We start from the raw sequence: 23,356 nt of genomic DNA, 5'->3' as shown, positions 1-23,356 counted from the left end.
TTTGCCAGGATAAACTTGGGGATAATGGGCTGATAAACACATCTAAACACAAAATCTATTTCCAGCAGTAAAAAATATTTTATAAAGATTTGTAAGTTATGAGAAAAACTGTAAGAATGACTAGCTGATGAGATAAAATAACATGCAGCACCTATTCTTAAATGTATTATCTTCTGAGCTTTCTCACACAGGCAGCATGTTGTGCCCTTGCTTGGAACAAGAATTTAACTAGAGAAAGTAACCTTGTTTCTCTTTAAACTTAGTAGTAATTTTCTACTGCTGGTATCCCTCACAGAGATCTGCATTTGCCATAGACAGGATTTTCTTTAAGTACAAAGAATCCACAGAATCATCTTGGCTACTCAAAAATGAACAAAGTTATATGCATTTTTCTGAAAAATACTATTACCATAAGTTATGGACCATAATAGTATAAATACTAATGAGAACTCACTTTCTTTATGCCTATCTATGTTCATATTGGGACCAAAACCAAACCATCTTTATCATTATAAGGCATGTCTCCACTAGTAACTCATCAATAAGAAAGTTTCCTGGCAATGACAAATTCTACATGGTTCTAGCCCTCAGCTTGTGAATGAAGAAGGCAAACATGCAGCATTAGGCGCAGGAGAAGCTCCATTCATCAATGGAGCCATGAAGACACGATAAGAAAGCGAGTGAATACATCAGCATCCAAAGGGCTGATGGCCAGAGGGCATGGCCTGAGCTTCAGGCATGTAATGTCTGCATCAGTTCTGCCACATGGGCAAGCCAAGGATGTATGTAACTCCTCTCAGATCACATGCCAAATGCCTGAATGTCTAGGATTCACCTAACAGTACACCTACCTTCTATGGCTTTTTGGTTTTCAGTAAGATCACTCCCATTTTCCACCATTATTCCAACTAAGAAGTGAGTAATCCCACCTACTGATAGAAATCAAGGAGAAACTGCTGTTAAAAGTTTCTGCCTAATTTTCAGCTCATTTTCCTTCTTTTTAACTCATTCTTTTGTATGGACAAGGAAGATGTTAGGTGGGGATTTTTTGGACCTAGGTAATAGTGACACACGATTTTACAGAATTTCACACCTGCAGCTTTGTAGCTCTGCAGATGTTAAACCTATTTTTGATGTTCCCTTATACATTTTGAAGCAGGTTGAAACTCTTCAAAAACATTAGTAGGCAACATACTCAAGGAAGACAAACACTGTTAGTTGCATACCATTTAAGATAGCTTTTAGCTTTAATACTCTTTGTATTTATTTGGAAAAGCTCTCACTACCACCAAAAAATAGTTAATTCATGTAGCAGTGTAGCAAAGCATCAGAGCAGATACCATATTTTGTTCCTTATACTACACTTCTTGTCACTAAATATAACTATACATTTATATCACAAATTGTACTGCTCAAGACTGAAGCTCACTTTTTAAAAATTATTTTTCTTTTAAATGTAACAATCAAATTACCTCAAGCAGTCTTGTCAAAATAATTCTTATGGCTTCCTGCCAAGTTCTAGAATTTGACTCTATTGTCCTCCAGTTCACTTATTTGCATTTTGTAAGAGACTTTACTAATTCTCTTTACTCTGTAATGACTGATTCAGATGTTGAATGTCGACTCGCTGAATAGTGAGTGATGTAGATGATTGATTGCTTAACTTGTCTTAAAACTCTCTCTTGGCTAGAAATGCTCTGCTGTCATCTGTATCTGATAATTTTTCTGATAATACAGCTGTCAAAAACCTTTGTAATTTTTTCATCTTTGTTGGTTTGAACTCATATATGTATGATTCTGCCCTTTGTGACTGCAGCGTAAAGACAAGTGTCTGCTGAAGTCGATGTTACACAAAGGTAAAACTGATAAAAATAAAAAAGAGATCAGTTAGGCACAAAGCTACTTGGCTTAAAAGAAGCCTGATATGATTTTGCTAATGCAGAGTTCTAAATATTCACATTTTCAGATGGCGATTGATGTTTGTTTTTTTTTTCTTTCTAATATTAATGAAAAAATGTGAGATCATAGCATTGGAGTCTAAGGTTTATTATGGCCAAGAGTAAATTACATCATCATCTTCACTGTTCATAAGTCTCCACAGTAAAACTTAAAAGGACCAGGTGTGGCTGTGCAGGGAAATATATAATAGGGTTTTTTTCCTTTTCATTTTCTGTGACTTTCAGAGCATACAACCCCAACACTGTCGGGTTTTTTTATGAACATGGAATTTAAAGTCAAACTAACAGGTAAATTCCATTTTCTTCTCTAAGAATGGGACATTTTTCCTAGGTTTTAATTCAGTATGTGTCATATTGCAACATTACTGACTTTTGCAGATGATAACTGGATTTCCAGGATCTGTTGCCCAAAAGATTAGGTGTAGATATGCTCCAAGCAGTGTATTTTAAATCACATGACATCAGGTTTCTCCCTGTCAGGGATCAGATGGAAAATATAGGCTGAGGAGAAAAATGTCATTTGTGTGTTGATGATTCTCAATCACTACTTATTTAGGTAGGTTTGAGCTACATCAAAAGTAGGAGGACAAATCCTCAATCATTTTTGCAGTTCTTCTCCTGTTGATTCTAACTGTGAATCAACAGGAGAGGAACTTCTTCACATTCATTCAGTGATGAATGTGGCTTTACAGACCACCCTGGAAAAGGGTGTTGAAGAGCAAAGCAATGGCATTTGCACAATCAATACAAATTAAGTATTCCACCTCCTCAAATTCATTAATTTTAAAGTGTTTACTATCCAGTGTCTTCATTATCCAATGAGTGTCTACTGCTGAGAGAAAGAGCAAAGACAGGGCTCAATCCCAGAAGGGCACTGGCATCCATCAATTCTACTAAGAGTCCATCACTCATGCTGGCAAGGTTAGTGGATGATCAGTGATAACATAAACCAAGATTTACAACAAAGATTGCATTGTAATGACAAGAGGAAATGATGAATGCATTCAATGAATCAATGAAATTAATACTGTCTACTAGCATAGCCTAAATATTTCCCTTTTTTTTTCCCCTTATTATTAAATGTTGGCCTAGCCATGTTCTATGCAGACAGGTAATGGTTGTCTTTTTTTTCCTTTTTTACTTCCTCTATGATCTGTGCAGTTATTTTTATTGCACAGATGTAACATTACTCCACCGTTTCTTCAGTAATTTCCCAGAGAATTTCTTCAGTAATTGCCCTGAGATAATTTTCTCATTTCCTTTTGACACATCCTCAGCTGTAGTCACACCTGTACTTTGAGCAGGAATGAATGAGCCCTATACAGCTAACCACTGCATATAGCATTGCCTGTGAAATGCTGTATGAGGTAGATTTGAAGTGGGTGGTGGTATTTTGAAGGTAAAAAAAATGTTATTGCTTTCATTATTGGTGCTTCATTCCCACATTTATCAAGTGTTACAGGTGACCAAAACAGTTTCAAATGCACCATATCTTAAAAATAGTCATATTATAATGAATGTGATGATCACTGAAACGAGATGGAGACTGAATTCCTCAGGGTTTGTGGGCTAGATGCCCCTAATAACCACTTCAACTAGCTTCAATGCACATTCCTGACTTACTTGCTCCATCTTAGTCTCCTTTCTCAGCCAGTGTCCAAGCTTGAAGTATTTGACCTCTTTCAAAGTGCTTTTCTGTAGACTCTGCATGCTCTTTTTTCTATTAACTGATGTGTCTGTTGATCCAGTCTGACTTGTGTCAGAACATTCACTTTGCCAGAGAGAGTTGGCAAATTTACAGAAGAAAACCAGTCCCTAACTCTTGCCTTCGTTTTAATACGTGGTTATTTAATTTGCTAATGGAATTGTAACTTAATAGTATATATACACACAGAGGGCCAAATTCCTGCTGTGAAATCCATGGAGATATGCATGCACAAGGAATGTAGATTTGGTTTATTTTTATCACACTTCTTCATTAAAGAAGCCAGAAAACCACAGCTACAGCTAAGATGAATACAGATTCATGCAGATCCTGAAGTTTGGTTTATCCATGGTTGGTATCCCACTGTAAACCTTGTTTTATGTCTGTGTTCCCTCAGTGGAGTTTGTCAGGAGGAGAACATAACAAAAGAAAACCATCTTATTTTTCACTTATCTACTAGCAAGCAAACTATCTTTAATCTTTTTAGCAAGAGAGAGTTTGTCTGTGTAACAACTTAGAAAATTTGTGGGCTTTGGCCTACGTCCCTGTTCTAGACTTCACAATGACAAACACCAGCCAAGACTGTTTTTGTTGATAAGGGTCAAAAGGGCACATCAATTTCTCCAAAAACCAGAGGGAAGGTTTCCTAGTTTCCTCAGGAGGACTCAAATCTGGTCCTGTCCTATTCCAGGTGACTCTGCAGAGCGACTGGATCATGCAGGGAGTGCTGCTCGTCACAACACGCTCCTGAGGCCAGTGAGTGGGCTGCTGGTTGCACAAAACTCTCGACCTGCATTCCTCTGCCAGCAGCGATAAGATCTCGCTGGAGATCTCCCAGCAGCAGGTAAAAGATGAGTCAATGCCATTATGCCATCAAACAGGGATTTTGCTGAACTGTGAGCAGTGCCTCCCACAACGTCATGCTAGAACATTTCCTTCTTCTCTCGCCAGGCTTCTACTTTGGCTACAGAGGATCAGGTGGCCACATGTTTGCACATGCATTTCTTGCTTACACAGATGCATATTGTGCCTGTTCTGTATATCAGCATGTGTATCTTTCTAAATAATCCCAGGTGTAAATTAGTCATTACTCTTTGAGCAATTATTTGCTGAATTCTTAGATACATACAAGGAAAGGAGTGGGCATTTTAACTTCCAACCTCTCCAGCAGCTTCCCCATTTCATTGCTGTGAGTGCAGATGGTGACTTCTGCCCCAGTCAAGCAGTTATGGAAAAGGCAGGGACTGGCAGGAAATCAAGAGAGCTTCCTGCAAGGCATGAGCCAGCAGAGCTATGTGACCAAACCAGCAGTATAAGCATGGAAAAGGCACTGGACTTGTTGGGAGCCCAGTCCCCACCCAGATGACATAATGACACAATGGCTGTCATAAAGTGAGACACTTCAGTGGACTGTTTCCATATAGAATGGAAAACACCAGTCTGAAATCAGGTGAGTTTGACCCCATGTCATGTCTAATGCCATTAGCCTGGAGGATAACAACTCCTTTTCCCTCCACCCAGGATTTGTGGTATCACTACTCGATACCACAATTATTTTCTTCAATTGACACCTCAGACATCACTGGGAATTTAGGATCTAGCCCTTAGTGAGGAGAATGGTTCAGTCACCCATCCTCATTAAAAACAACTTGCTAACAGTTTGTTCTATAAAACATAACAAGGAAAACTAATTTACTCTTTTTTTTTCTTTTTAGCATTTCACCTGAGGGGGAAAAAATAATTGAAGAAACATTTGGTTTGTGACATCTTTTAGTTTAACTGGTCAGATTATATGTCTTTCACTTATATTCAACTGTTCCAATATTTCCAAACTATTTTTACCAGTAAGTCTTTGATTTCATATTAGGAGCAGGAGAATAGAGACATATAAATTATCAACACCCTCCCCTCCAAAAAAAAACCCAACAACTTATGCTTTCAGATAATTTTAGAATTATGCTGCTTGGAAATACCAGAAAGTGATCAGTTTTATCTCAAATGAAACAAAAACCAGGCTTATGAAGTGTATGAGATCACATAGTGCAGTAAGTGATTTATCCATTTTTAGAAATGTAACATGAAAACTTGTAATCAGCACCTTTGGGTTTTTGCTACTCTAGAGTCACAGAAACTTGAAACTACACAGCGTTTGTTGTTGATGGCAATTCAGTGTTATTGTAATTTGAATGAGATAAATCACTGGGAGAAAAGGGAGGGTTATCTTATCAGTAATCAAAATAGAATTGGAACAGAGCCCCTCACAGCTGTTCAATCAGTCCTAGCTTTCATCCTCTTCATCTACCTTATCATAACAGTTGCCAATCACCTGGTTTCACTGAACTCTACTAAAAGAATAAAAAAACATTACCATATTTGTTTTTGAGCAAAACTTTTGCTTCTGAGAGAACATGTAGTTCAGAAACACAATTCAGGGAATTATTACAACTAATCAATTAGAGGTAGCTAGGACAAGATATACAGTTTTTTGTGCATTCGTGATGTAAACCAAGGATTTTAAATGAAACACTCCTGCCTACCTTTCACTGCAGCAGGGAAAACCTGGGGGCCAGGAGTACAGATTGATTAAAACCAGATACCTGGAAGAAGGAATGTTACACCCATGTTTTGTTTCAGTTGCACCAGCATAAGCATGGAATCTTTTGACTTCAAAATACTGATGCATATGTTTTTTATACTGTAAAACTGAGAGAAGATTTTAGCTCATTAATGTCAGCACTATTTAGCTACACGACAGCCCTTAAAGTGTTTTTGGTTTGAGTAATTGAAGGGCTCGCATGATATTTCAAAGACATAAAACATTTAGATTTTTAAAACCAACCTGTTTTCCCTTTATTATTTGTATTATTTGTCCTTTTGGTCTCTGAAAGTGAATCCAGATTATCCCTATGGCTCAGTTATTTTCTTATAAAACATGAGAAATATTAACCTTTGAGCTAAACAAAGACTTGTAAAGCTTGATCTCATACATTTGTAAAATTATTATAACGTCCCATATTATGAACTTATCTTTGTGAGAAAGGTTATGCACACATTTAACCATGAACTTCACAAGTATTTAAGCCCAACATTGTCACATAATCACAGACTTACATTACCTATACTACCTATGGCATTTTTTAATGTGTGTGTGATGCAACAGGCAGGAATATATGATGGCAAAAAGAGGCCATAATCTGGTTTTACTAAGCTGTTGTCTGTCTAAGGGAAAATTTATCTGTCTTGAGATTTGAGTAGGTAACATCTTTGCTACCTCCCATTTTTGCTGGTATAAGAACTGCTTAGGAGAAATAAAGAAAGTGATGCATCATACTAATGAGTACCCAAATCTCAAGGAGATCTACAACTATCAAGGTTGTTTAAAATGTGGCAATAATACAGCAAAATAATGATCTAATGCAAAGTTTATAAACATTCTAACTCAAATACTAAACATACTAACTCAAACACTGCAGGCATATTAACTCAGCCCTCTGAGTTTGGTTAGCCCAATGTGGCACTGCATGACCTGAAATTGCACCATCTGAGCTAGCACAGGTAAACAGCCAGCTAAATCCTATTCATTAAATAACTCAGTTATCAGATCTAGTTAGAAGTTAATCAATTTTCAGCTCTCTCTATGAAACTTCTATGAAGTTAGTCTCCAGCGAGCTGAACCGGTACTGGTTATCAATTAAGTAAAACTGTGGGTAGCTGTAACTTCAAGGAGTGATTACCTTATCTATAAACAGCACTGGCCTTGTCTCATTAAATATCACAGCACAGAGGCACAAACACCTTTGCAGGGACTAACACAGAGACAGTTGTTCCAAGCAGGAATGAGGTGGGAAGATGGTCACTACCCATCCTCTGCACGCCACATGTTGGGTCAAGTGTAGCATGGAGCACAATTCTTACTTACTGATTGCTCCCAAACAAAGCAAGAATTCATTATCTTTTGCTGCCAGAGCAAAAGCAAGGCAGGAAAAGAGCTGCTGCTCTCTATAGGAACAGCTGCTTGCTGCAGCCATTGACCATGCTGCAGCCTAAGTGCACCTGAGTTACCCTGAAACTCACTTATGTACTCACAGTGTCCAACAGCACTGGCTAAGCAGCCAGCAAAGATGAATTGATTTTGCTCTTCATCTAATTGCTACTTGATGAAGCTGCATGTTGAATAATTAGGGTGCTTTCTCAGGCAAGCTACTTTTAAGTTAGCTCAAAAGATATGATTTCATTTTGTCATAATCATGACAATAAAAGTCAGAGATACACAATGCAAGGACAAAATGTCTACATGATAACTTTTGTACAAGTACAATTTGAGAAGTTTTAGGTTTATTCATTATTATTATTAAAGTCAGTTTATCTTCCAAAGAACCATTATTTCTGAGTAAAAACTCAGACATAAAACTGTCTGAATAATGCCAAAACCTGAAATGACATTTGGGGACTTTTACATAAAAAAAACTACTTAAATAGTTTTAGAAAATTTCCTTCTTAAAAGGGAACCTTGTAACAAAGGTTGAAGGTTGAGGTTCTTGACTTTGAACCTCAAAGTCAAGAACCCAGTCTTTGTGATTTACACACCATGGACTATTAGTAGTCAAAAGTAAAAACAATGTCCATATGTGTACTTCAGTTGCAGTTATGATAAAACCCTTCCTCATGCAAGTGTATTTCTTTCCCAGGACAAAAGTATTAAAGTATCTTTAACTCTTAAAGAAATCCTGCTTTCAGGTGCCAAATCAATGTACTTCAAAAATAAGTTAGCTCATTTAGAAGAACTAGCAAATATGAGCTGTTGAGTTCCATGGGAATATCAGAGGAAATTTTTTTAAAGATTGGTGGTTTTAATTTCAAGTGTGACTTTCATGTTTGACAAGCCAGCTACCACTGACTCTTGGAAAGACGAATGGGGAAGGTCTGTAAAGGATTTAGATGTCAAAATGGAGACAGTGTAAGAATGAAGGTGACCTGCAGAGGGTGAGTCCTCAGTAAGTGAGAGTGTCAGTGCTTTCACTGGCTTAAGAGACTGCAAGGGAGAGTGTCTCTACAGCTTCAAACACTGGGGTGGAGGAAATCCAGCAGAGATAGATTTGATCTGAAATTAAATGAGCTCTAAACTGATGGCAGGCAGATTTATATTTGATAGGAGCAAGAAATTCTTTGCTATGAAGGTGGTAAGACACAGGTTGCTCAGAGAAGATGTGGATGACCCATCCCTGAAACTGGTCAAGGCCATGCTGGATGGGGCTTTGAGCAATCTGGTCTAGTGCAAGGTGCTCCTGCTCATGGCAAGGTGTCCCATACTCTTGGAACTAGATGATCTACAAGGTCTTTTTCAATATTAACATAAATCTATGTTTCTACAAAGTCCTTCTCTGCCTTCTCTGACGTATTTTGTTTTCATTACCGAACTGACAATATATATCTGCACAAATTATTTACTAAGGTGAATTATTTAATATGCACAATAGGGTTAGGAAGATTCCCTGGAAATTTAGTTGCATATTCAAAACTACAAAATAGAGTAAGTAACACTTGTATTTTCAGCAGATTTGTGATGGAAAATGCATCTGACCTGCTTCACAAAAGGTCTTTTTATGCTTGAAAATCATGTGTGAAACTCTTGTCTCTATCTGTGTAACGACTCTTCAAAGTCCTCTGATTAATAAGATACAAAAAGGGCTTTGGGTTAGTCCTGCTAGTAGGTAAATCATTATAATCATAATTTATATAGCAGCTGGCTTAGATGGACTGTGTCCAGGTTTTCATATATGGGTACATATCAGTGACCTCATATTCTTAATTTCAGACATAGCTATCAACACTCCTTCTGTTAAAATTTTGTTTTCCCACAATGGATCTACCCTTGACTTTGATTACATATCCAGCACTTTAAGGAACTGTCTTATAACATTAATAGAACGGATGAGTAAAATTCATGCTTGGATTTACATCCTTCCCTCTTCTAATAGCTCTTGTTTCTTCTAACCAGTAAGTGAGGTTTTGGATGAGTTTCAGGAAGGGGCTGAAAGCAATGACTGCATTTAAGCAGTCTGTGTAGCTCACATACAGATACACACAGCTCCACTCTGCACTTTAATTGCAGCAAAATACAGCAGGGACTTCTAACCCCTGACACTCCTTGCACAGACTTCCATGCCAAAATAAAGTGATGATGCCCAAATTTGCTCTTAATTTATCTTAATGAAAATCAATGGATTTACACCATTGATAAACGATTTGGATTGCAGTGGTTCTGCAATGTGTGCAATATATTTATTGTTCATTAGAACAAATTAGTACACATTATTTATCAAATGTTTCCAGTTGCACCAACAACCTTCTGTGCACCAAAAAGGAATTTCCAGTTTTTCCCTTCCATCCAAATGTCATAAACAGAATTAATCATTCAGCACCTAACCCCCATTTCCCAAATCAAGGTGAATTTTCTAATTTTCTTATGCCTGATAGTGCTTTGTCAATCAAAATTGTAATGTCTTTCAAGTTACACAAACCAAACTAGATCTACTTTAACTATTTTTATAATTGTTTCAGGCTCAAATAAGAAACAAGAAATTTATAATTAACTGCTAAACATTCAAATGCTTAGCATTCAAAATGGAAAGTAAATCTTAGAATTTCTACATTCATTTTTTGGATTCTGAGCATACTCCAAAGGGGCTGGAAGGAATGCATTTCTACCTACAATTTCAGTACATAGAAGCAAACTTGCAGTGTAATTCTGACAACACCAAGAAACTACAGTGTTAAGAACTTTAAGTAGTTTTAAAATCAAGGAAAATTGTCTAAATCCACTTCACACAACACAAAGTTAAGCTGTAAAAATTCTTGGCATGGGCTGTTGTAAATTGCAAAATTGGTTATAATTTCAAGGGTTAATGTGGCAAAATCAAGAAAAAGAAAACTTTAGGAGGCTATTAAATTTATAAAAGCCTCTAGCTCACCAAGTTCCAGAAATTCAAATTGCAGAAAACTCAGCAAGTATTCTGGGGAACTCTCACTCTCTCACTGACCTAACCCTGTTATCTTCTACTATGGAGAACCCTGGTTATGGAAACACCATACTGTGTGTTTGCTTTGGCTGTGACTGGAGACAAAATATTTCCCTCCTAATCGTGTGTGGATAAAAATGCAGCCATGACCTGAGTCTTGACAAGGAAAGTGAAGATGCAAAACTTGAAATCTAATTCAGCAAAATGACTGCTGCAACTCATTTCTCAGCTGGCCATGGAACCTTCCTCACCCTTCCTCCTCCCTACTCCACCTCCCCTCCTCAGACCCTCTGGGCCCTCCCTGTGTGAGTGGAAGTATCTGCAAAGAGCATAATGTCACAATGATCGATTTCAGTTTCTGTAACAGCATTTCAACCCCTAATTCCTTCTAAATGCCTTTTGTTTTGAAATAACTTGTCCATATTGGATCTTTTAAGTGAACTTCAGAAAGAGCCATCAGCAATTTCCAGTAGAGGTGGAAGAGGAAAAGTGAGTGGATTATCAGCAGCACTCAGGTAGCACCTCCTGTCTGGCTGGGCTTAATGCACGATGAGGTTTGGATACAACTTCACAGTGCTTGACCTCAGAGCACAGGTTCACTTGCTCAAAGACATGTCAGTGTAAATACAGTTGGATTTGTTTGAACAACATATCACCTGGTACATCAGCCTCCCTTTAGAGCAGCCTCAGAAGGGGATCCAAAGGCAACTGAAAGTAACTTTATGATGCTTTGACTCCCAGACCACTTGGCCAGTCCCACCTGAGCTGGCTCACAGCAGGTTCCTGGTGGCTGCTCTCAGCTGACATGGCCCAACTGCAGCACGTCCAGCCACATCTCCTCCCACCTCCTCCAGCAAATGTCAGTAAGAGGGAGGTGAGAAGCACACAAATTAGAACTGAAAAAGTGAAAATACTGTTCCAAAAGTAACAAAAACCAAGCAATATTATGTTAAATGAAATTAACTTGGAGAGGAGGGGGGAAAAGCGGGTGTGGCTGCCTGCCATGCTAAATATCCATATTTTTCCAGAGGTTTTATTCTTTTCCACTCTCTTTGAACTAGCAGAAAGGTGATCTAGTCTACACCACTGATCCTAGTGTCTCATCATTCTAAATAAATGGTAGCTCTTCTTGAATCAACACAATAGCATCGTTATCCTTAGTGTTAGTATCAGGAAAGAAAAATAATGGAAGTTTTTATTTCTGAAGCTCCAGTGGAATATAAATGAGAATCATTATATCATTTTTCCTCAAGCCACAGAAACTGCACTTTTCTTACCAAGACAGAAATCAGAGCTCACATTCGTATCATTTACTTTGTGTCCCTGTCAGAACAGAAGCCTTTAGAGACTGATCTGTAGACTGAAGGTATCAGTGAAATGGTCCAGGCACACTGAAATGGAAAGCAGAGTTTGCCTTCTTATCTTTACTACGTAAAATGAGAGTTACCAAAATGTAACAATTTTTGCAAAATGTACTGCAAATTTTAACCTAGTTTATTTTTCCACACTCTGCACTTACTTGCACTTTGTGTGTTTTGAAGCAGGGCCATTTTTCACCTGGATTCAGGAAACACTGTCCACTGGCACCATATTGCCAAATCAGCACAACATGAATTTAATGAATTTCTTACACACGTTGTGTAGCCTCAGTGTAAGTTTGGTTCATGGAAAGGGCGCATGAAAACCTGGAATGTTGTGGGGGAAAAGGCAGGGCACTTTCCAGTTCCCCTTCCAGACCCAATGATATTATTCATTCTCGGCAGCTCCACTGGTTACTCTACTAATTTCCCTCCAAAAGAACGCTCCTTTGGGTGCAATATTGAAGTGTATGTGTATGTCAACTGCCACACAGGCTTCCAAATGCCCACACTGATCCAAGACACCATGAGTCACTGTTGACAGATGAGGAACATTCACACAAAATCCCCGCTGAAAGTTACAGGAGAACTCACATTTTTCCTTGATGCTCATACACTAACACATTGTGGTTAATGGTACACTCCAGAGATTTGGGGAAAGGGGGTAAATTAAAAAAAAAAATGAAGTTACAATTCACCTAAAATTGAACAGGACACTGATTCAGTGTTTCCAAATTAAAGTAGCACTGGGTGGTTCCAAATAAGGTCTAAAGCCGCATTTCAGCAGACTAGAAACTGATATAACTATTGCTTTATTGCTCTTAGTACACCCAAATTAATTTACAGTAGATGTGGATATAGGATAAACGCTTTAAGTGAAATGTACTAAACATGTCGCTAAAACTTCTTATTGTCTAGCAAGATTTTGATTGAATTTGGAATAAACTAATGTCATAATATAGTTCCTACATGTTTATAAAGTTTGAAGATTAAGTAATACCCAAGAAAGACATTACAAGGCAGCATCATGACATACTGTTGCAGACCACATTCATACTGCTAAGATAGCTAGGAAAATGATTCCTTGTCCTGATGATGAAGAGCTTTCCTACTGATGCATATATATTTGAAAACCTTCAGGAATGGATATCTCACATTCTTGAGAACAATGCATTACAAATCAGTGTACAGCAAATACACTACTTTTTACAAAGTTTTCAAAACTCATTTCAACCATTTCATTCCTGTAATGACGATAAATATTCAAAATAAAGTCTTTGTTTTATTTTTTCCCATAAACAAATGTAATTCCAGCAGCAGCTGACACGGCTTTGAGTATAATGGCAAACACTTGGGTTTATTTCTAGCCAGTCTAATTATGAACAGCATCAGGGTAGATGTGTTTTCTTTTTGTAGCCAGTTATACTAATTTGACCTTCTGGGGAAACAATTTCAAAATGTCAACATTTGCATGCCTGAATCCTGCTATGAACTAAAAGGATTCGTGTGCAGAGGTCCTGCCTCCAGCTGTGACACACTACTTACCTCCTCAGAGGGAGTTAACACATTAATTTGAACAAATGAAATTAGAACAGCCAACTCTCTGTGGTGGGCAGAGGAAACATACCCTGGCCATAGCAGCTGACTGCAGTTCAGTGCAGCATTGCTTAATTAAACTGTTGTATGACAGCTGCATCAGGAGTGCATAAACACCCCACAAAAGAGGTCTTTAAGCTTGGAAGTGTAAGTGAACGTAGTACTGAGTTCCTTAAAAGGAAAGTTACTTTTGCCCTTTTTAGAAGTAAAACTTTGAGATTTAAGAGAATAATTTACACATTTGCTGGTTTCTGCAGATGTATATTCCAGAAAGCACTCCTGAGATTCAGATGCTAACAAGTCTGAACAGGAATCTGGTAGAAAGGTCTGCAAGTTGAGGAAGCTTGCATCTGCTCCACTGCTTAGTTCAACCAGTTTGTGACCCTTGAGGTCTAATCCAAAGCCAAGCAAAGGCAGTGGGATTTTACTGATTGTGCTGAAAACTGCATCAAGCCAATGGATTAAGGGTATGATTCCTACAGGACCTATGTTTTCAGGAACCTCCTCCAAAACATTTACCCTTATAACCTCAGAAACATTTTTTTTAACGTATGTACTTTAAGCTAAAACACAGGGTCCCAATGGATGTCACTAGGTAACACTCTTATGCACAGAGCTCCAAATACATTCCTTATTTTGTGATTAAATGTTCAAGCTGACATGCTTTACAGTGATCTCTGTAGGGAAAATATCAGCAACGGGAGTTTTCTATTTTGCCTTAGTCCAACTCATCTGAGCTGGAGTGGGCTTTAGGAACTGGGATTTGGTGTGCTGGTTCATGCATGTCCCTTGCATGTCCCACTGTCTGCCATGCTATCTGAGAACTCTGTTTCAGCATCATGCTAAAATAACAAACAGTGTGCATTACATCTAACCTGGATACCTGATCTGGGCCCAAGTTTTAGTTGTGACAGGAAGCAGTTTGCTGAAAATAAGTGTTAATGTAGGTCACTGGAAGTCGCAAGGTGCCCCTGAGGATCTCTACAAAGAGATCAAGTCTGCCTATAAGTAAGAACATAAATTAATCAACTACAATTTTATTCTGCAAAAGAGACCTCAGAATTAAGCTGGAATGCAGTATTTTACTTTAGGTATTCATTTATTATCATGACAGATTCAAATGCATGGTTTTCTTGTATGTTTTCTTTACTTTGTTCAATGTGAGAATGAATGAAAAATCAAATTTATCTTTCTTTTTGAGCTTTTCAGTATTTCTCCTAATGACTACAAACCCTTCAAATGCTGGTCTGGAATGGGGAATTTTTAAATTGCTTTTCACCTATATTAAGGCAAAAATCTGTGTGAGAAACATGATTCAATTGAAAAGAAGTTGTTCCGATTCCTAGCTTACGTAAGCACAAGAAGAGAGAAAACAAAATTATCCTAAACTAACAGGCATTTGATCTGACTCATCAACCCCCAATCTTTGAGAACAGTAGGAATGTGTCCCCTGCCTCACTCATCACACAGACTAGAATCTGCAATAAATGAAGCAGGGGTGTTACACACAGATCTCACCTTGCTGCTTTGCCCAGCCTCATTCCGCTCAAGAGATGCAGAAGTGCCATAAAAATAAAAGGGAAAAAAAGTCTAATTAAAGGTTGCAAGGTACTTCTGCATATGAAAAGGGCTGCTGAATTCTCCACTTGTGTGAGGAGAGAAAGGCTTCCTCTCTGGAATTCAGACTTATTAGTAGTGCAGGCTCTATGTCACAGATTCACATCCAAAAGTTAAAGTGTTGGCCAAAAATTTCCAAATAAAAAGACAGAAGATACTCACCATGCAAACTTTCAATCCAGAGTGTTACACATTTTGAGAAACTAAAACCATCCATTTATCACAGGAAATAGTAGGAAGTTAATTAGTGTTCAAATAATAAGGCATTTACTATGAGGAAACATATGACTTCTAGCCTCAAAACTTAATTAACACACCTTTCTTCTGAATTCAGAATTTAAATCCCAACTTAGATTTTACACACTAAAATGTTTCTGCAAGTCAGGAATATAGACTATTCAATATTTAGGGGAACACAGTCCACATTTTACCATGGAGTAAAAGCAGAGTGAAATGGACAACCTGTAGTTTCCTTACATCTGAAACCTCCATATATGCATGCACATCCTAATTCCTATATAATCCGGAGTGGTTTACCTCTTAAAATAAACAGACTCTACCTTATGTCCTTACTGGATTACTGTGAGTAGGATGTTTACATAAAGGATATAGCTAAGTATTCACTGAACATAACAACACTACAATTCACTCCCATGCATTAGAGCCCATTATAATTTGGTGGCTATATTTAAATAAACCAACATTTAACTATGCTGGCAATTACTATCTGAAGTTAATACTCTAATTGTGTCCAAGCCTTCCACTCCAGAGTCTGATTCACTGAACTACCTATTAAGTGTAGATATGAAGATGAGAATTTTGTCTGAGAGAAAGAAAGCATAATTTATAGTCCAGGTGTATTAGATGCCAGCTTAGTAAACATTTGTATTTTCACAGTTAATAATACTAATTTAGACTGTGCATTACCCTTCATGCAAGGATCTAACTGCAATCTAATAAACAAGAGGACCCAAGTCTCATTCTCAGTCACTTATTTGGGCAGTGTAGAAGAGTTTTAAGATGGAAATAAATGTTTTAAACCTTTCTTGTACTATCCTAACTGTGGGTTATCTCCACAAGATGAAGCAAAGAATCCTGAAGTTGTGCTGACCTGAACCATGCTGAACCACAAAAACCAAGTGCCATTTCAGGCTGACCCAGCACCACAAGACTGGAACTTAGTGAGCCTGAGTGAGTAATGTCTGTGGAGAAAAAGAGATGGCTAAGGGGTGATCTAAGTGTTGTCTTTGATTACCTGTTGGGCACAGTCAAAGAACAAGAGGGAACATGCACAAGTTGAGTCAGGGAAATACTGAATGAGATATACAGAAAAAACTCTTAACTGCAACAACAACCAGAGAGTTTACAGTCTTCACCCTTGGATATTGTCAATCTTGACACAATCAGACACAAAACCCCCAATCTAATTTTGAATATAGCCTTGCTTTGAGCAGGAGGTTGAAATAAAACCTCCTGATCATATTTTTTCCCTATGCATGAAATATATTGATTTAGCTGTGATAAATTAGGAGCTAACAAAAAAACAAACAAAACAAACATACAAAAAACCCCCACCCATAGGACATTATTGGCAAGTTCCTCCTGTTATTAAAACAAAAAGATCCTCCAAAACTTATTAATATCTCTTAAAGCTAATTTTTCCTGAGGTATTCCTGAGGGTAAGAATTCCCTTACAGTAAGTAAGAGCAGAAAGCAAAATGGGCAACAGGAGATAGAGCACACAGTGGTCCTTGTAAAGCAGCTGGGGGCTACAGCAGAGTATAAACACTACAGCTTCTTTTCACTGAGCAAATCAGCTTTCCCTAAAAGACAGAGGACTGAAATGTGAACTGTAAAATGTATTGCAATTTATGTATGTCAAATACAGGAATTCAGATGCAATTTTGGCCAGATTCTCAAATACCATAATAGATGGCAATATAGCTATGTAGATTTTAATCTACTTATCACGTTTTCATTTGTTGTACCCTCATAAATTCACAACACAATCTCTTTTTAAGTAACAGCATTTTTTAATCATGCAAGCATGATCAGGCAACAGTTCCTCTGTATTGATATTTTCTACAAAATCGTACTTTATATATTAGTGCTGTTTGCTTATTACATGACCACATTAACAATCCCCATGAAAAATTTTCAGGAGACAGTGTGGTAAATAGCAAAAAACAGGGGCACAGGTAAACATCACCTTAATGGTGATTAAGTAGCAGTCTCAACACACTGAAAAAATTTCTGTCCTTTTGACTTCAGCATTCCCCAAATCTCACTCCAGCTGCTGGACAGCATGTGCTCCGCAGCCATAAAGAACACAATGAGACTTAACAAACATGGTTTCACAGTCTATTTTGCAGAAGAATAGTCTGGAAGAAATAGTGAAGGTACTTACAGAGTTCAGAGTGTAATTTGTTGTGGCTATTTAAAAAACAAGGCAATGTTGATACAGAAAGACAAAAGAACAGCAGTGTTAAGAGTTTAACTCCTTTTCCTTTTATGGCCTGTTACTGCATGGCTGAACATTGCCACTTACTTTGTATTTTCAGAACATACTGAATTTAAGAAAACTCCTTTGTTCCACTTGCAGCCCACATGCTGACACAGCAGCTCATCTCTTATTGTTCTCACTTAACTATTACCTGATATATTTGATGTACTAGAAGATAAGAAGCACAAAGATTCCAGTTACCCTAGAGATACCAAAAGAAGAATCACTTAGCAAAGAACAGCTGAGCAGAGAGTGTTTCTGGCAGTTTCACTCTGGGGTGTGTGTTAGACCCACAAATGTCAGTTCAGACCCCTAAGTCAGGAGTCTTTGTTGGGGCTCTGCTGAGCACTGAATGATCTCACCCTCTCCTGACTCCCACACACAGAGGTACACAGGGAAGAGCAGGCTCAACCAGTCTTAAATTCCTTTGACAGTTCAGACTCCAGATAGATTCTGCAGCAGTGGAAGCAGGGCTCGTAGCAACAGTTAAGAGAGATATGTTTTGAAGGAACAGATTTATTCAAGGTTAATAAATGTTTCTACTGACATTTTCCATGGATGGTAGTTCTGGTGATGAACAAATGCTCACAATGGAAATCTGGCTCCTAATGAAATTTTTAAAAGCTTGCAGGATCTGATAAGGCAGAATACTAGGTGGAAAGGACTCATTCCCAAACAGTTCCCATGAAAATTTCTGAGACAGCAGCTTCTCAAAATCTGAGCTCTCACAGCTCCAGCCTTGCCTAGAATAGACATAATCAACCTGTACTTCATCAGTATTGCATCAACTTGATTCCTATCAACAGTCTGAAGAAGATTATTCTTTTAAACTAATTTACAAAAGAAATAAAATTTTGCAGTTTGATTTCCCCATGAAAATGTAAGTTCCATGGTTGTGGCAAAAAATGTGAAGTAGATGACCCCATAAAAATCAAAACCTCTGATTTTTTTGTTGGGAAATAGAATAGATCATGGGGTAACATCATCATTAGGATCATAGCAGAAACTATGAATTTCCATAGCTCTTCAAGTGATAATTTTACCTGCTAAAAAGGAAATCTCAATGAATCCATGGTATGAAAAAGCAAACTGGTAGAGAGTAAAAGCTCTTTTACCAAAGAAAAAAACATTGTACTGTGGTTCCAGGAGAGACTAACACTCCTAGCTGGGTTCCTGAACAAAGGATATCAAATGAAGGCAAGAGGAAATAAAGCCTGACTCCATGTGATGTGTGCCAACTGTGGTCTCATAAAGCCAAGAAATCTTGGAATGCTTTGAGTATGCAGTATTTTTAGAGCCCTAATAAGGCACACCTGAGCTCCTCTTTACCACATTTAAAGACATGTGCCACAGAAGCTAGATTTTGCTGTGCATTTTTGCCTATTCCAGTAACCTGTAATTAAAAAGCATTCATGTGGAGGAGAGCAGAGCACTCAGTTTGCCTCTTCAGATTCCTCTGAATTACTCCTACATACTTTTCCAAAGGGCATAACATATAGTAATGCTCTCAAATTTTTCTTAAGTCATTTGGCTGAGAAGAGTAGATGACACTGGTATGTCTGCCTTGCTGAAATCAAATATTCTTCTATCTCCTACAGATGTTCTTCCTCAATTCCTTGACTTACTGGAGTGTATGTCTATACCAGCTGTCTTCCTTCAGCATCTCCAGAACTCTGAGCCAGAACAAGAAACAAACCTGTCTCTACTATTAATAAGATTTATTTACATTTTACCTAAATAAGCAGTGCAACAAAAGAGAAAACTGTAAGAATTAAGCTCCTCCACACCAGACACACAAGTTACAATCACCCTACTGTCCACCCTGGTAAGCAGGTATTGGGATCAAAAGTTGCACTGCACACAGACAAATCAAAATGAGCTATGACAGCATGAAGGAACTGAAAGACTGTTGGTTTCATTCCATCCAATTTATGTTCAGGAAGAGGTGATGTTACCCAGACACCAGATGCAGTCTCAGCAGTGCCAGAATAATCAGATCTCATATATACAGTGTATGTGATCCAGAGATGGAATACAGGTAGCCAGTCATTTGGAACAGTCATGTGCCAAACAGTTCTGGTAGCTCAATACTAGGGAAAAAATCAAGGAATCAAAATACACAGTGTGTCTATCAAAACAAAGGAGGACTAGGAAAATGTTCAAATACCTAAGTTTTACAGGAATCCAGCTACATTTTTATTAAAAAAATTAATAATATAGAATTATATTAGAATTAAATCCTGTCTGCTTTCAAGTCAAGGAATTTAGTTTGTATGTCATCCAGGAGTCAGCATTTCAGTACAGAACATGCATAATTATTCTTTCCCAGTCAGAAACTGGGCTGGCACTTTCTGTACTAGCTGATCTCCTGTAATCTTTACAATTATTTTCTGCTAGAGTATATTGCTGTACTGATCCCTAAATACACATACTGGTTTTCTACTATGGCAATACCTTATTGCAGGCTTGACTACTGAATGGGAGATTACAGAAAAGGTTGACACAGACTCTCCCCAAAGTGTCCAGTGACAAGAGTCAGGACAGCAATTTTTGGTTAGAAACCAGTTCAAGATTCTTCAGTATGAAGATTGTCAACCATTGGCACAGAGGGCTAGAGAACCTCTGGAATCTCCAACTTGAAGATACTCAAAAGTTGCCTGGAGAGAGCCCTGAACAACCTGATTTAGTCAGCCTTGCTTGGGGCAGGGGCTGGATCTTAAACCTGAGGACTTTCAGCAGCCCCTTCCAACCTAAATTACTCTGGTTTTTTAATGATACACCTGCCCACTGAGTAAAGCAAGCTCAAATTTATATTCTCTTTTTCACAGCTACTGTTGTTTTCACACAGGAATTCTTTTTTTTAATTATTTTTTTAATATCCATCCCACCTCTTCTACAGCAGTCTACATGGTAAACTTCATTCCTCGAGTAGGGAAGAACAATCACAATGATGAATTAGGTTTTTTTGTCAGGGCACACAGGCACCTAAAGCAGAATCAGTGGGGCAAAACAAGCTAAAACACCCAAGATAATAGCAGTGTATGTGTGCCATGTGTTATGTAGCTGAGAGAAGAAACTCTAAGGTTGATCAAGTCCCCTAAAATTGAGATCTTCTAGTTCAGAGAAAAGTATTGCAACTAGTTAAAACTGCAAACTGAGATAAAACTAACACAAAAGCTTCTCCCAGTTTACTGGCATTTTCAGTGAAAATGCCAGTAATTTTGCTGCTGCTGCTGTTGTTGAAATAAAGATATCTCAGGAGCACAAGAACACTGTGGGGGTGGATACAGAGAAAGTGGCAACCATAGATACAACTTCAAGCAAGCAGGTTCAAACTTTAATGACCTGTGTAGGAAGATAAATGAGACTTCAAGAGAAAACAGCACTGTTGGCATGAGGATGTTGTTAGGTGCAGCAGGCAAGCACTCTCAATGCTGATAAATTGGTAGCTGACAAAGAGCTACTTCTTATAATGATGACTGTGTAAGGCACAATGTATTTTTCCTACAAGTTCTTTGTCTTTCGTCACATGTGTTTGATGAATCCTAAATTAATCTTGTGCTCTGTTTGAAATCAGAGAGGAAAAACAACAGCCACTTATCAATCACATTATTTTATCTCTCAATTATCCTTAATTTAATAATTGTATTATTTTCACTTCTGTTATAACTTTAAGGGCTTCTACTGCAAACACTATTTTTTCAGATGGTTTAGGTTACCAATAATTTTCAGTAAGAGTACTTTTCCATCTCTTTTTTCCCCTCTTTTTTTTTTTTTTTTTTTTCCTCTAAGCTCTTTTCTATATCATTATTTTGTCTAATCATCAGCCTTCCTGGAAATATTAATCATTATGTCTACTAGACTTTCAGAACAACCTGCGTCAAGTTTCCTTAAATTGCTTCTCTGTTTATGTTAGCCACAGTCTGAATAAAATTATTTGAATAAACAGGTCTGAAGCATATCCTGAATTGTACAGTTGGGATATGAACCCAAAATCCAACATAATTCCTGGCATTACAGTAATAGTATTTAGTAGAAGAAAGAATTGTATTAAATTATAAGTGCCTGTGGAAAGGAATTCTGTGCAGCTAGCTCTATTTTCCCTAGTAAAACATGTTTTATTACCCTTTGTTTCTTATACAAAAGAGCATGAGTCCTATATTGGAAGAACTATGGGAGTTCTGCCATGGCATTTTTTGACTGATCATATAGTTTATCATTTGTATGTCATTCAGAACAAGTCAGCTGAAAGTATCAACTTAAAGATACCATGATGTGAAATTTAATGGCTATGTGAAAGAAGCAACAAGATTAACATTATTGAATTTAATGCCCAACCCAGCCCAAATACTAAAGTGCTTTGTGGCACACGAATGGTTAAATGACCTAGGTCAAATATATTCCAATTTAGGCCAGAATAGGAATCGCAGTTTGGAAGCCCCAAAGCAAAGTTTCTGAACTCATTTTTCATCATTTCTTTACAATATGTGGCTTGAAGCCCTGTATGTAGCCTGTCACAGATGGATGGACATCACCTTCATGTGGTCCTTACCACTGTCCTATTTCAAACCTCCAAAAAAGTTTCTGTGCTACTGGTTTTAGTTTTCATTTAGTCCTGTATTGAGCAGAGTGGTCTGATCTAAAACTTTGTATTCTCAAGACTCGCACATCTCTCTGTCTCCACAGGAACAGAAGGTGTTAATGAGAGCACAGTTGTAGTTCTAGGAGCTCACAAAACTTACATAATTATTTTGGCGGCTCAGGGAACACACAAGGACATTTTGAGATATTGATAGATTAACAAGGCTTGGCATGGAGAGTGCTTTGACTACTGGTCTGTGTTTGTGCAAGTGGCTCAACCTGCTCTGTGCAAGGGATGGGCTGGATAGAGCTGGGGCAAGGACAGTCACACTTATTATTCAGCTATTGCCTGTAATTAAAAAACCAACTGTCCTGATATTTGTCTCATAAAGTAACGGCTGCAGAAGTGCTGGCACTAATAGCTCACACAGTATTTACTGTTTCACATTTTGCAGGTTTAGAAAACAAAAGGCTTGGTTAGCTAAACAAACCAGTGTAAGAAACAGGCCAATATATTCTGAATAACAACAGCACAAAATCAGTTTAGTTGAAATACAGAATAGTTTCACTTTGCTCATTGAGTGCTATTGAATTTTTGGCATGGAAGAATAAAAAAAAAAAGAGCAGATGGTGAAAGAAATAAATTAAGCTGCTGGTGATGGAATACAATATCACACTGAATTATAAAGCATGATGAACAGAAATCCCGTTAAATAGGCTCTTACACCCAGTAGAAGAGGTTCATATTGTTGAAGTTCATATCTGATTATTTTGGTTTATACTATTTTTCAGAGCTTTTATTTTCAATACAGATCCCGACATGAATTCAAAATAGAAATCCAAGGCAATGTAAAAGAGATGAAAAAAAAGTGAAAAGGTGCCTTTTTCACAGTCTTCACCCACAAGCCAGACATTCTAGTTCAGAACATTACTATGTTCTAAAATGTATAGTATTGTAAAATCAATCAAAAACCTTATATTTTTCTTTTTCAAGAGTCCTTCCTCCCTACCGCAGGTAG

The 23,356-nt window shown here is 37.7% G+C and overlaps 1 protein-coding gene across 2 annotated transcripts in view; it reads right to left on the bottom strand.

Moving 5' to 3' along the window:
- The window catches only part of SEMA3A (semaphorin 3A), a 165,958-nt gene that overhangs the window by 117,652 nt on the left and 24,950 nt on the right, over positions 1 to 23,356 (bottom strand). The gene's annotated exons all lie outside the window — the stretch shown is intronic.

Source organism: Serinus canaria, chromosome 1A (genome assembly GCF_022539315.1).
Source record: "Serinus canaria isolate serCan28SL12 chromosome 1A, serCan2020, whole genome shotgun sequence".
In the NCBI taxonomy this organism is placed as follows: domain Eukaryota; kingdom Metazoa; phylum Chordata; class Aves; order Passeriformes; family Fringillidae; genus Serinus; species Serinus canaria.
The sequence above is the reverse complement of the archived record's forward strand: the minus strand, read 5'-3'. Positions and strand labels throughout refer to the sequence as shown.